The 12,485-nt window shown below is 43.9% G+C and overlaps 1 long non-coding RNA gene across 1 annotated transcript; it reads left to right on the top strand.

The window, feature by feature from the left end:
* Nucleotides 1–1,503: 1,503 nt before the first annotated feature.
* LOC133049288 (uncharacterized) lies at nt 1,504–9,445 on the top strand. The gene is made up of 3 exons (XR_009691285.1): nt 1,504–1,636; nt 7,149–7,196; nt 9,299–9,445. It is a non-coding gene; the product is annotated as an uncharacterized LOC133049288 (long non-coding RNA).
* The last annotated feature ends 3,040 nt before the right edge of the window (nt 9,446–12,485 follow it).

Genomic DNA, 12,485 nt, shown 5'->3' with positions numbered 1-12,485 from the left:
TGTTGCGGGTGATTTGGCAGACGTACGTAGACACCTGCTGCATACAGAATCTAGGCCGTTTCACCCTGGTACTCCTCCACACAGGGTTTTTAATTCCTCCAGGTATAAAGTGTATGCAATTCAGCATTATGGAAAAGACCTTCTTTTCAAAAAATAGGGTAGCCATTTTCATTCAAGTGCAGAATCGTTGTCACCCTCACATGCTCTAGCTAGTTGAAGACGAGAGGGGAACTCGGATCGCTCTGTTTGTATTTTTCCTTTCTGTGGGAACATTTCACCCGCTGATTGTCTATGAATTTGCTTTCTTAAAAACAAACAAACAAGGCTTTTATGAGTTTACAGTAGAATCAGTGAGAGGAAGAGTTAATAAGGGCTGTTTTTAAAACAAACAAAACAAATAATTTTAAAAAAATAACCACTACACATTCCTTACTATTCTCTAACTACACTCGGGAACTGCGATTCAGGGATGACTGCGGTACAGCTGGGAGACGAAGGTAAACCGTGGAACAGGTCCTCTTAGCGAACAAAATTTAGTTCTTAACTTTCTAGCTATGAAATTCCCCCAGGCATTTGTTTTTGTTGAAACAAAACTTTAATCTCTGCATCATACCTAACTCTGCGACACGCGTTACAGTATGCATATTTTGTTTTGAATAAAAAAAACAAAAACCTGTTTTGTTCCAGTCTGTTAAGAATATTCAAAATAATAAAGGTATTGCTTAATAAAATTGCTAGAATTGTTTAGCAGTACATGCACAAATATTTTATTAGATTCTTTGTTTTACTAGTGTTTTGTTGAGACTGAAAATCCTAAAACGGTCTGCGCAAATACAAAAAAAAAACAAAAAAAAAAACCCAAAATGCAAAATTCTCCAGTTTTCGTTCCTTTTTTGAAAATTGTTTTTTATGCAAATGCAAACACACATTCACACATGCACACACACAGGCGCAGTATTTGTAACATATGGAAACGATGGTGCTATTTCTGGGGACAGTGGGTGGGGAGTGGCTGGGGGCCAGAGTAACTGCGTTGCATTTCGTGACACTTTGAGAAGAGGGTTTTGGTAACACCTCACTAGTGGTGGATTACAGACTTCAGTGGAGTTGAGGGTACGATGAGAAGAGGGAGAGAGCCGTGACCACTGGAGGGGGAGGGATGGATGAGGACTCCGGAGGAGGAACCTAGCAGCTGAACTCCTTTTCCACTGACCTCTTCGTGACTTTAAGATAAATGACCAGAGCAAAGTGTGTCCTGACCTTCATCTCCCTCTGCCCAGCAAATACCGCCCCGCTGCTGTCCCTTCCCTCAGTGTTCCTCCTGCCTCTTCTGTTCTTGCCAGAGGCGTTTCTACTCCTTCAGGAAGATGACGCAACAACCCAGATGCAAGCTGCACCCACTCTTCCTGGGATGCCAAGAACTTAACGCTTCTAGGCCCTGGGCCAAACGCTGACACATAGCATCCCTTGACAACAGGATTTCATTTTCTGTGCGTACTAATCTCTGTGCACGTAATTGAGGTTCTCGTCCAATAGAAGGGGACTGGAAGGTTCCACTTGCCCCTGTTTTAGCTTTGGTTTGGGTACGTGGCGGCGTAAAGAGGGAAACCGAAACCACCACTACTCTCCGTAAGAGGTAAGTCCTCCAAAAGGCAAGTTCAAGAGCTGGGAGAAAGAACGCAGTGTCTGAGTATGCACTTCTCGTCTAGGTGAGGAGGGGAGGGCGGGGCCGGGAGGGGAAAGTCTTGTCAGCCTGCGCTAGAATGGTCTGTAATTCTGGTCCAGTCTTTGCTTGCCGTGTGCTCCACGGTGAGAGGGCTCTCTGTACCCAGTGTTCGTGATGGTAAATGTGTAATCACTTCCCCGTGGCCTTTGCACTGACTCGGTGAGCTAAAGCAGCTTTTCCGGTGATCACCTAATGGATTCAAGTAGACACTGACTTGTTGACAAAATTAAGGAACAGCCATTGAGAATGCCAAAGACAGAAGAGCCCGGCGGACTGCAGTCCATGGTTTTGCAAAGAGTCGGACACGACTGAGCATGTAAACTCACCGAGAATACAGATCTCGCTACATCCAAGGATCATTAGCAGTGGTTCTCCTACTTGATAACATGCTTGATGTTCTGCACAGAAAAAATTCAGACCCTACACCTTTGTCATCATCTTATTCTCTTTTCCTCATGCTGGGTGTCCACTGAATGGTAGATAATGGGTTACAATACTGTTGTTGTTGTTCAGTCATTAAGTCGTGTCCAACTGTTTGTGACCTCATGAACTGCAGCGCACCAGGCTTCCCAGCCTGGTGGGATGGTCCTTCACCATCTCCTGGAGTTTGTTCAAACTCATGTCCATTGTGTAGATGATGCCATTCAAACATCTCATCCTCTGTCAACCCCTTCTCCTCTGGCCTTCAATTTTTCCCAGCATTGAGGTCTTTTCTGGTCAATTTGAAGTCAGCTCTTTGAATCAGGTGGCCAAAGTATTGGAGTTTCAGCTTCAGTCCTTCCAATGAATATTTAGGGTTGATTTCCTTTATTATTGACTGGTTTGTTCTCCTGGCAGTCCAAGGGACTCTCAAGAGTCTTCTCCAACACCACAGTTTGAAAGCATTAATTCTCTGGTTCTCAGCCTTCTTTATGGTCCACCTCTCACATCTCTACATGACTGCTGGAAAAACCACAGCCTTGACTATACTGACCTTTGTCGACACAGTGATGTCTCTGCTTTTTAATATACTGTCTAGGTTTGTCAAAGCTTTTCTTCCAAGGAGCAAGCATCTTTTAATTTATGGCTGCAGTCACCATCTGTAGTGATTTTGGAGCCCAAGAAAATAAAATCTGTCACTGTTTCCACTTTTCCCGTATCTATTTGCAATGAAGTGATGGGACCAGATGTCATGACCTTAGTTTTTTGAATATAGAAGCTTAAGCCAGCTTTTAAAACAATTATTTCTGAAAACAAGTTGAAAATCAAGAAAATAACAATTTTTCCACAAACGTATGAAACAGACTTCTCTATATTTATTATTGTCTTTTTTTCCCTACAATAGAGAAATCCCAGTTTGAAGAATATGTTGATACTGCAAAACCAAATGTCAGATAACATCAGTGGAGTTCTATATTATTCCTATTGCATTGATGTTCGGTGATACATTATGTGGACTTTTCTTTCATTAAAAAGATAATATTGTTCTCCTAACCTGCAAATAGTAAGCCACAGTTGTTCTTTTAAATGACAACATTATTAGAAAAAATGAATTTAGTTCCTTATCAATGAATTCGTACCATCAATTATTAGAACCTGTAGTCATTGACGGGGCCTCCCCGGTGGCTCTGCGGTAAATAATCTGCCTGCAAAGCAGGAGACAATCCCTGAAAAGCAGGAGGGTTCGATCCCTGGGTCAGGAAGATCCCCTGCAGGAGGGCATGGCAACCCATTCCAGTACTCTTGCCTGGAGAATCCCATGGACAGAGGAGCCTGGCAGGCTCCAGTCCGTGTGGTCGCAAAGAGTCGGACGTGAGTGAAGTGACTGAGCCACATGAACATAGTCGTTAAAATAAAAAGGAAAATAACAGGCAGGCAGGCAGGCAGGCAGGAAGGAAAGTAAAAATGGATGTTGTATGAATGAAAAAACCCCTCACTTTTATCAGGAAGAAAAAAAAACACAAAAGATGTAGTGGGTGTCAGATCCATATGCCAAAGCTGAACTGGCAAATGACATTAGGCATCTGGACAACATTAAAATACCGACGGTCTCGGGCATTGTTTTAGTCCTTTCCTGGTGATAGCCTAATTCACAGTGTTGTTGCTCCAGGAGGTATACAACCTGCAAAGAAACGAAGAGCGCATCTTCTTTTCACTAGAACTGTGGGTGGGTACCTGACTCTCTGCGCACGCATGTGTGTTTAAGGAGAAAGGGGTATAGATCTATGGCAGCTTTTTATAGAGAGAGTGGGGCATCTGGTGGCCTGGCGGTTAGGATTTAGCACTTTCACTCCCTGGCGCTGGGTTCAATCCTGCAAGCCGTCTGGTGGAGGAAGCGGGGGAGGCTTGATTGCTCTTCTACTTTTTCTCCTTATCTTTTCTTCCTTTAGTTTCCAGATCAATAATAGGCTTTTTAATATTTGCACCGAAACTTAATATTTCCACTTTTTCAGTTCTGTTAATGATGTGTGATATATTAAAAACAGGGACAACTATGCAAACACATATATCATTTTAAAATTCTTATTCTAAATTCGCTCACGTACAATTTCTAAGTAAACAGAAGCATAGAGCCTAGGTAGGAGTGGCACTCAGTTCTAAGAGACGTGAAAACACACACGTTTCACAGCGCCTCCACATGGTATGCTAGCAGCTAGAGAAACGCTTCACTTCTTAATGTCAAACTTAACCCCTTAAAATATTAAATATTAAAAACACTAAAAAGATCTAAAGACATTGCCAAGGTTTGTTCACGCCTTGTTTCTCTGGCTGATAGATTATTCTTTTTAAATTAATTAGCTCTTTCACTTCCACCATATTGCTGTCACAGTTGACCCCGCTCAAAATAGCACTGGCTAAACTTCTTTTTGAAAATATGCATATTAGGTTTGATCATCTTGTTGACTGAGTCTCAGAAAATAGTCTAGGTACCTTTCAGGTTTTCAGTACTAAGCATAATGACTTTTTCTCTGTGTATCATTTTTATATTTTATTCTTGGCTATATCTGTATATAGCATGAAAAAAATGGAGCAACACTGTTAAGGAGAAAATTTCTGCTGTTGTTATCAATCTGTCCAGAGGTCAGTGGCCCACCACCGTGGACCGAAGGCAGTCTGGGTAGCTGAGATTGGCCCAGCGCCCTCTTGGCTCAACGTCCACCTTTGTGATGGCCCCGGATAAGCCCTATGATGACCTAGTGATCTAACCACGGCTATTGCTAAGCCCTTGCCAAAGATGTCACTGTTTTTAAATGCTAGAAATAATACCATCTATTTTTTTCCTTCTCCTTAATCTAAAGGGTGTGCAAGCGTTATCAGCAAGGGAAAACTGAAAGGAACAAAGCTCTTTTCTAAGTCTTTAAGCAGTGACTCAGTTTTGGTGAAATTCCTGGTGAAACTTAAGTAGAAGTCAAGATGAGCCAGTGCTTTGATTTAATGCAGCTTTCTTTTCCCCAGATGTGATGCAATGAAATCAGAGTTTGGATATGCAAAATACACAGCATGATGAATGAATATATAAAACATATGTAAAAACTTCTCGGGTATTTTTTATTTTTTACCATAATTAGAGTCTCAAATTTGGCAGTTTTTGGTGTTTCCCTTTCCCTTTAAGACAATGTACCTTTTTATTTAATTCCTGTGGGTTTTTAGAAACTCTTTTCTTTAGCTTCCTAGTTCTCTTCACATTTCATATGGATTTCTGCAGAGTCATACCCATGTTCACTAAAACTCTTGAAATTAAAACCTCCCTACTCATCTGTTAGGCTCAGCACATACCAGACAAACTCTTCAGGTTGTTACAAGCAGGTTTAATGACCTGCATTTACTCTGAGTTCTTCCTCCTTTTCCTTCTCCCTCCTCGTGTCTCTCCTGTCCTCTCTCTTTCTCCACACCCCCCAACCCCTGCCATCTCCGCTTCTCTCTCTGTCCCTCTCTTTTTCTGCCTGTCCTTTGCTCTCTTGATCGCTCAACTTTTAGATTTTAAAATGAGCTATACCCATGTCAGGGTTTTTGTTGTTAAATCATGTAGCCTGTCCTGTGATTCTCGGAATTGAAAAGGGAAACAAATCATCTCATCAGAACAAACTATATTAAAAATGTAAGATATATTAAATATTGCATTATTAGAGCAACTAAGACCCTTTAAATTTCTAGTGAAAACTTGAATTTACTAATTTATTGCAATGACTGACAAAGAAATTTTCTTTTCAAAATGACTGAGGGAAACTGTCAGAGAATGTGAAAACTACTATGATAATACTCTCAGAATACATTGCAAACAATGACTTTGACTTTTTTTGGGTTAGAAGATTTACATACATTGTAATGGGGGCTTTCCAGCTGTCTCTGATAGTAAAGAATCCACCTGCTAATACAGAAGACACAAGAGTCAAGGGTTCGATCCTGGGTTGGGAAGATCCCCTGGAGGAGGAAATGGCAGCGCACTCCAGTGTTCTTGCCTGGAGAATCCCAGGGACAGGGGAGCCTGGTGGGCTACAGTCCATGGGATTGCAGAGTCAGACACGACTGTAGTAACTTAGCACGCACACACATGCGGTGACAAATAACAGCTAGATCCTGCAAAATATGTGTTTAATGCATCCAATCAGCACGTGATTTCACTCCTGGAAACTGATCAATGCCTGCTCTCTTCCTTTTTGGCTGCAAACTTGACCCATCAATTACTCTTCTCTTCCTCCCTCAAGCTCTTCTCCAAGGTGAGTGGAAAGTGAAAATTTACTTTTTGTGACACTGGAAGGAAAGCACAGAGGCTTGGGTGCAGGGTTGTTTGTGTCCTGGTCACAGAGTCTCTGGGAGGCTCATCGCTCATCGTCCTGAAGGCGCCCGCCCAGGTCTCCCCCGACGTGCACCCTGATCACTGACGCTCTCCCACTGGAGGGGACTGAGGCCCCGTCCTGCTCTGCAGTCAAGCTCAAATCAGAGCAAGGTGTGGGGGGGCAGGGATGGCGTTTGGTTTTTAAATCACAGGATGAGCACCAAGAAAATTTCTGGATATAAAAACCATCTCTTATGGTAGTCAAATTAGCATTACGTACATTTCTCTTCTTCTTTTATGTTGTATGGAAGTTTTCAGAAAAAGAAAAAGAACCTGAAGTTTCAAATCAATACCTAATGCTTTATTGTTATTTTGAGAAGAGTATGCATATTTAAGCAAACTCCAGGAGATAGTGAAGGACAGGGAAGCCTGGCGGGTTACAGTCCATGGGGTCACAAACAGTCGGACATGACTTAGTGACTTAACACACACTCACGCACATTTTACATTCTCATTCATCCTGTTTATATGAAACAGACATAAACTGCCTACATTTATGACTTTTTTTCATTTATCGGAAAAAGAAAAACAGAATCCTCCCTGTCACTAGAACTAAGCTACGCTTTGGGGAAACAGACAACGAAAAAAGTATTTCTTGTTTTCCAGGAGTTCCTAGCCCAGAGTGGGAGAAGGATGTACAATTATAAGGCGGAGGTAAGTCCTGAGCTTGCAAACCAGACCATGGAACAGTTCACTCTGGTTGGTGGAAATGAAAGTTCCACAGATAAAGTCACATCTTAGTAATCAATTCAAGGACTTCCCTGGTGGTCCAGTGGTTAAGAATGTCTGCCTTTCAATGCAGGGAATGTGGGTTCGATCCCTGGTCAGGGAACTAAGATCCCACAAGCCCTGAAGCAACTAAGTCCTCCAACCGCAACTAGAGTCTGTGCACCTCCATGAAAGAACTCGTATGATGAAACGAAGACTCCGTGTGCCACTACTAAGACCCAACACAGACAAATGAATGAATACCAAACAAGAAATGATCAAGTAGGAGTCAAACAGTCAGAGCATAGATGGAAATTGTGGTCTCGTGCAAAGACATGGGAGCTGAAGGAAGCTTCCTGCAGGTCACAGAGAAATACAGGCAAGCCTCACGGATGGAGAGACAAGAGGTGGGCCTCATAACCCAGCCTGGAAGTCTGGATCTGATCCCCAGTGTAAGAGAAAGCCATGAGGAAATGTTTTAAAAAATAATACCGCAGAATGAGCTTTATGGGCATCCCCAGTGACCCAGTGGATGAAGTCACAGGAGACGCAAGAGACAGGAGTGTGATCCCTGGATCGGGAAGATCCCCTGGAGAAGGACATGGCAATCCACGCCAGGATTCTAGCTTGAAATATCCCATGGACAGAGGAGCCTGGCAGGCTACAGTCCGTGAGTCAGACACGACTGAGCGACTAGGTTACAAAGGGTTGGCCATGACTTAGCGACTAAGCAGAAGCACAAGGAAATTTATGCATGAAAATGTTTTCACTTGGAGGCAGTAGAGAGTGCAGACTGAGGGCAGGAAGGCAGGAAGGGACTGTAATGTTGACAAAATGCGATGAGAATCTGAACAAGTCAACAGCAAAGGAGGCAGAGAAGAGGGGTGAACTGGAGAAATACTACGATGTAGAATGAATGGGGCTTGATCATTTTTCTGAGCATGACTGACAAAGACACATGAAAGGCAAAAGGAAAAGAAAAATCAGAAAGGAATCTCAATTTTCCAGAGTGACTATTCATCAAATAAAGAAGCCAAGAAGAAGAATAGACTCAGGACCACGGCCAACCTGTGTGCGACTGGACACGTGAGCAGGCGTCCTGGAGGGACCACTCCCCAGCAGCGTGCTCCAGGTTAGGGTGGCGTTCACTCTAAAAGGCAGACGCACAATTTCCACACAAGTTTACCCTTTGCTCCCTTCCACAGCCAGTGGGCACTTCAGCTGTGGTTCATCCTAAGACCCAGGGCTTTTTCTTGTCCTTCTGGTAAGCCCCCGGCCGTATCAATCCAGGTGAAGTGGACAGTGTGGGAAAGCCATGTCTACCTTCTAAACATGACGATGATTAAAGCTTTGGCAAAGAAGACCTCTGGGGGAGGTGAGTCATTTGTCCCGGCAGGACAAGGAAGGCTTAAAGGGAGACAGTACCTATCAGCCACTTTTCATAATTTGTTTCTGGTTCTCATAACAAACCCAATTAAGAGATCCTTCTTAACCTAAAATTTTGGAGGTGGTTGAAGTCTCAGAGAGAGCGTGGAAGTGGATCGATCGAGGTCACACAAATAGTCAACCCCTGTGCTTGGATTCAGCTGTATTTCTTTGTTTTTGTTATTGCTGTTTAGTCCCCAAGTCTTATCTGACTCTGCAACCCCATGGACTGCAACCCACCAGGCTCCTCTATCCACGGGATTCTCCAGGGAAGAATACTGAAGTGGGTTGCCATGCCCTCCTCCAGGGATCTTCCTGACCCAGGGATCAGACCCAGGTCTCTGGCATTGCAGGTAGATTCTTTACCAGTGAGCCACCTAGGAAGCCCCCCTCACTGTTATTTTTTTTTGTTTGTTTTTTGTTTTAACAATATGAGGCTTTATTTCTTTTTTTTTGCATTTTTAAAGTATTATTTGCTTATTTTTAATTGGAGGATAGTTGCTTTACAATGTTGTGTTGGTTTCAGCTGTCTGTATAGATATACCCTCTCCCCCCCCCACCATCTCACCCCTCTAACTCACAAGCGTGATTTTTCTAACACCAAGTCCTTCTTCTCCTTACAGGACATTTCATCTAATTCTGCTCTCAACCTGGGAAGGTGCCTGGATTGATGAAACATAAAACTCAATTTTAGTCTTAAATGAAAAAAAAAAAAAAATAGGAAATTGCACTGTTAGTTGTTAGGAATACAGGAGAAATGCAGTAAAATCGTCTCGTAAAAGGAGCTCCCATTTTTCAGTTCTTACCTTTTGATGCTCAAGATCAGTGAATTTATTTATAGTGTTCTACCCACAGCTTAGTAGTTGTCAAGTCTCCTAGTATGAGAATTTGGGTTCAATGCTGTTTAAATGTGATCATAATGCGAGGCTATGGAATTCCTAGGAAAACCAGTTGACGTCAGTTGAAATAGACTACCCTTGTGTTCAAGGGCTTCCCCGGTGGCGCTAGTGGTAAAGAACCCGCATGCCAATGCTGTAGACACAGGAGATGCCGGTTTGATCCTGAGGTCAGGAAGATCCCCTGGAGGAGGACAAGGCAACCCACTCCAGTCTTCTTCCCTGGAGAATCCCATGGGCAGAGGAGCCTGGCGGGCTGCAGTCCATGGGGTCGTAAAGAGTTGGACGCAACTGAAGCGGCTTAACAGGCAAGCATGCACCCTAGTGTTCAGGGTGCTGGTCAAGGTGAGTGATAGACGTGATCTCCCGTTGTGGCAGGTTTATAGTGATGAAAGCTACAGGCGTGTGGCTGAAAGGGACTGGGAGCTGTGCTCCTCACTTTATGGTCTCGGTCTGTTATTGGCCAAGGACCAAATTATCTTGTGCCCAGGAGTGTAGTGATTGGGGTTCATTCTCTCAAAACTGACAGAGAAAATGACCGCTCTCCAGAAGGCACTCTATTAGAAGGGAGAACACTCGCGCTGTTGCTAAGGACACACGAACTACAGAATGTCCCGTCACAGCACTGCATGCAGCTCAGTGACTGCGTGGGTCATCGCAGGCAGGAGGAAAATTTCCCGGAAGTCACCCCAGTGGGGGCAACCAGGAGAATTCCCATAACTTCCTAAATGCCTGTTTTAAGAAAATATTTGATTTTCCCAAGTGATCCTTTAATTCTGTTTTCTTTACTTGATTTTTAGAACCAAAGATAGATGCCTAATCTTTTTTTTTTTTAATTTAAAAAATGTGGGCTTCCCTGGTGGCTCAGTGGTAAAGAATCTGCCTGCCAGAGCGGGAGACCTGGGTTTGAACCCTGATCTGAGAAGACCCTATATGCCACAGAGCAACAAAGCCCATGCACCACAGCTATGAAGGCTGTGTTCCAGAGCTGGGAACCACGACTGCAGAGCCCACATCCCACCGCTACTGCAGCCTCCATGTCCCAGAGTCTGAGCTTGGCAACAAGAGAAGTCACTGCAATGAGAAGCCTCTGGACCCCAACTAGAGAGTCGCCCCCGCTGTCCACAACTAGAAAAGGCCCACCCAGCAATGAAGACCCAGTGCAACCAAAATTAAATATAAATAATTAAGTAACATAATACATAAAATTAAAAAATAGTTTTAGGTTAAAAAAAAAAGTTTATATAAAATAGCGAACATCTTTTTTTAATGTTCCCGGTTCTACCTAGAGAATAATGAGCTGCCCAGTGGTCAGGAGAGAGAATGTTATCAGCAAATGTTGGCGGAGTCACTTTTTTATTCTCGATGTAGAGGCAATTGTACTGCAGTGTTATGAGATGATGAGCCAACAGAAGTACCGCATGGAGCCAAATGGGCCACTGTACTCTAAGTTACTCACAAGGGAAGGGGCATATCTTGGAAAGATAAAAAAGCAAATTAGTTAAGAAGGCATTTTTCAAAGAGGAGAACACCACACACACCACTGAGTTTTATGAGTTGGGTGGGTTTTTGTATAAATGCGGCTTTGAAACGTCAATAAAAATGCTGTTAACTCTCCATGCTGGGACTTCCCTGGGGGCTCAGATGGTAAAAACTATCCATGCTAATGGGGGTAGAAAAGCAGAGAGGTGGTGAGTCACCCCAAGTCATTTTTTTTGGCTTTGGTGTGTGTTCTCTGTGCTTTTGGCACCTGACTCACCATATCGGCTACAGTTGCTTTGCTTAATATTAAAAATGATATTTCCTGGGCACTCACAAATCATGGCGAAAAACAGAAACAGCTTGGAGAGAAAACAGGGCTTAAATTTTAAAATGTGCTGTCATACTAGACCTGATGGTTGGTTCCTAGAAATATTGTTTGCACAGTGGACTATTGACTGCTGCCAATGTTTGCCACATGAAGAGGGTGCCAGCTGGGTCACAGGGGTAAGTCTTCTGGATTCCCCTGGAGAGTTCCTTCCGCTGAGCGCTGCAGAATTTCCTGGGTCTAAGTTTCCCCTGGCACCTCCGTGTCCCACAGCTGGACCCCGTCCTGATTCCCTTGCCTTCCTGGTGCCTTTCTGCATCTAAACTGAAGCCAGAGCTGGCCCAAGTGGACAGAGTCGGTAATGGGGACAGCAGAACGAGAACCATAAGAAAAGAGATGGGTCTGTTGAGTTGGCTACGATGGAGCCACGTCATGTTGCGTCTTCCTGAAGGGTAAATGGAAACTCGACAGTCAGGCTCATGCAGAGCATGGATAAACCTAACCCTGCCCCTCAAGTGAGGTTGTCAGTGAACTGTGAGCAGCTGGAACAAAAGAGCGCTCCACAAAGGGAAGAGTGATGGAAATACTCCTGAGGTGCCTACACAGGAACCCTGTCTCCTGTTTCACTGTTTCAGGTAATCGCCTCCTCCGAGTGTATGTATGTAGGGGCTGGGGGAGAGTCCTGTAACTTGCTTCCTACCCCAGAATAGGGGAATGGTGACAGATGTGCATGCCTGAGTGGATATGATGATGTGATGCTGTGATATAACTGATCATCTGACCTCCTGACTCCCGGGGGAGCGTGTGTCGGGGAGCCCACAGGCGAGGAGCTGGAGGCAGTCTCCAGACACTAACAGTGGCCTCTGACCAGCAATCGTCAAGAAACCCAAGTCCTTGTTCCTACTCTGCAAACCCAAGTCGACCCCTCTCCAGGTGGACCTCGATACCGCCTCCCTAGTCAGCACTTCATTGATGATTTTTGAGAGCCCAAGAGTGGACCTAGTTTGATCACACCTGGCTTCCTCACCCACAGAAAATATGAGAGAAGAGATGGACTTTGTTAAGCTCTTGCATTCGTGGGAAATCCTTATACAGCAATAGAAACTA

The sequence above is a fragment of the Dama dama genome, chromosome 30, assembly GCF_033118175.1.
Source record: "Dama dama isolate Ldn47 chromosome 30, ASM3311817v1, whole genome shotgun sequence".
Lineage (NCBI taxonomy): Eukaryota > Metazoa > Chordata > Mammalia > Artiodactyla > Cervidae > Dama > Dama dama.
Note: the sequence above shows the minus strand (reverse complement) of the source record. Positions and strands in the feature narration are given on the sequence as shown.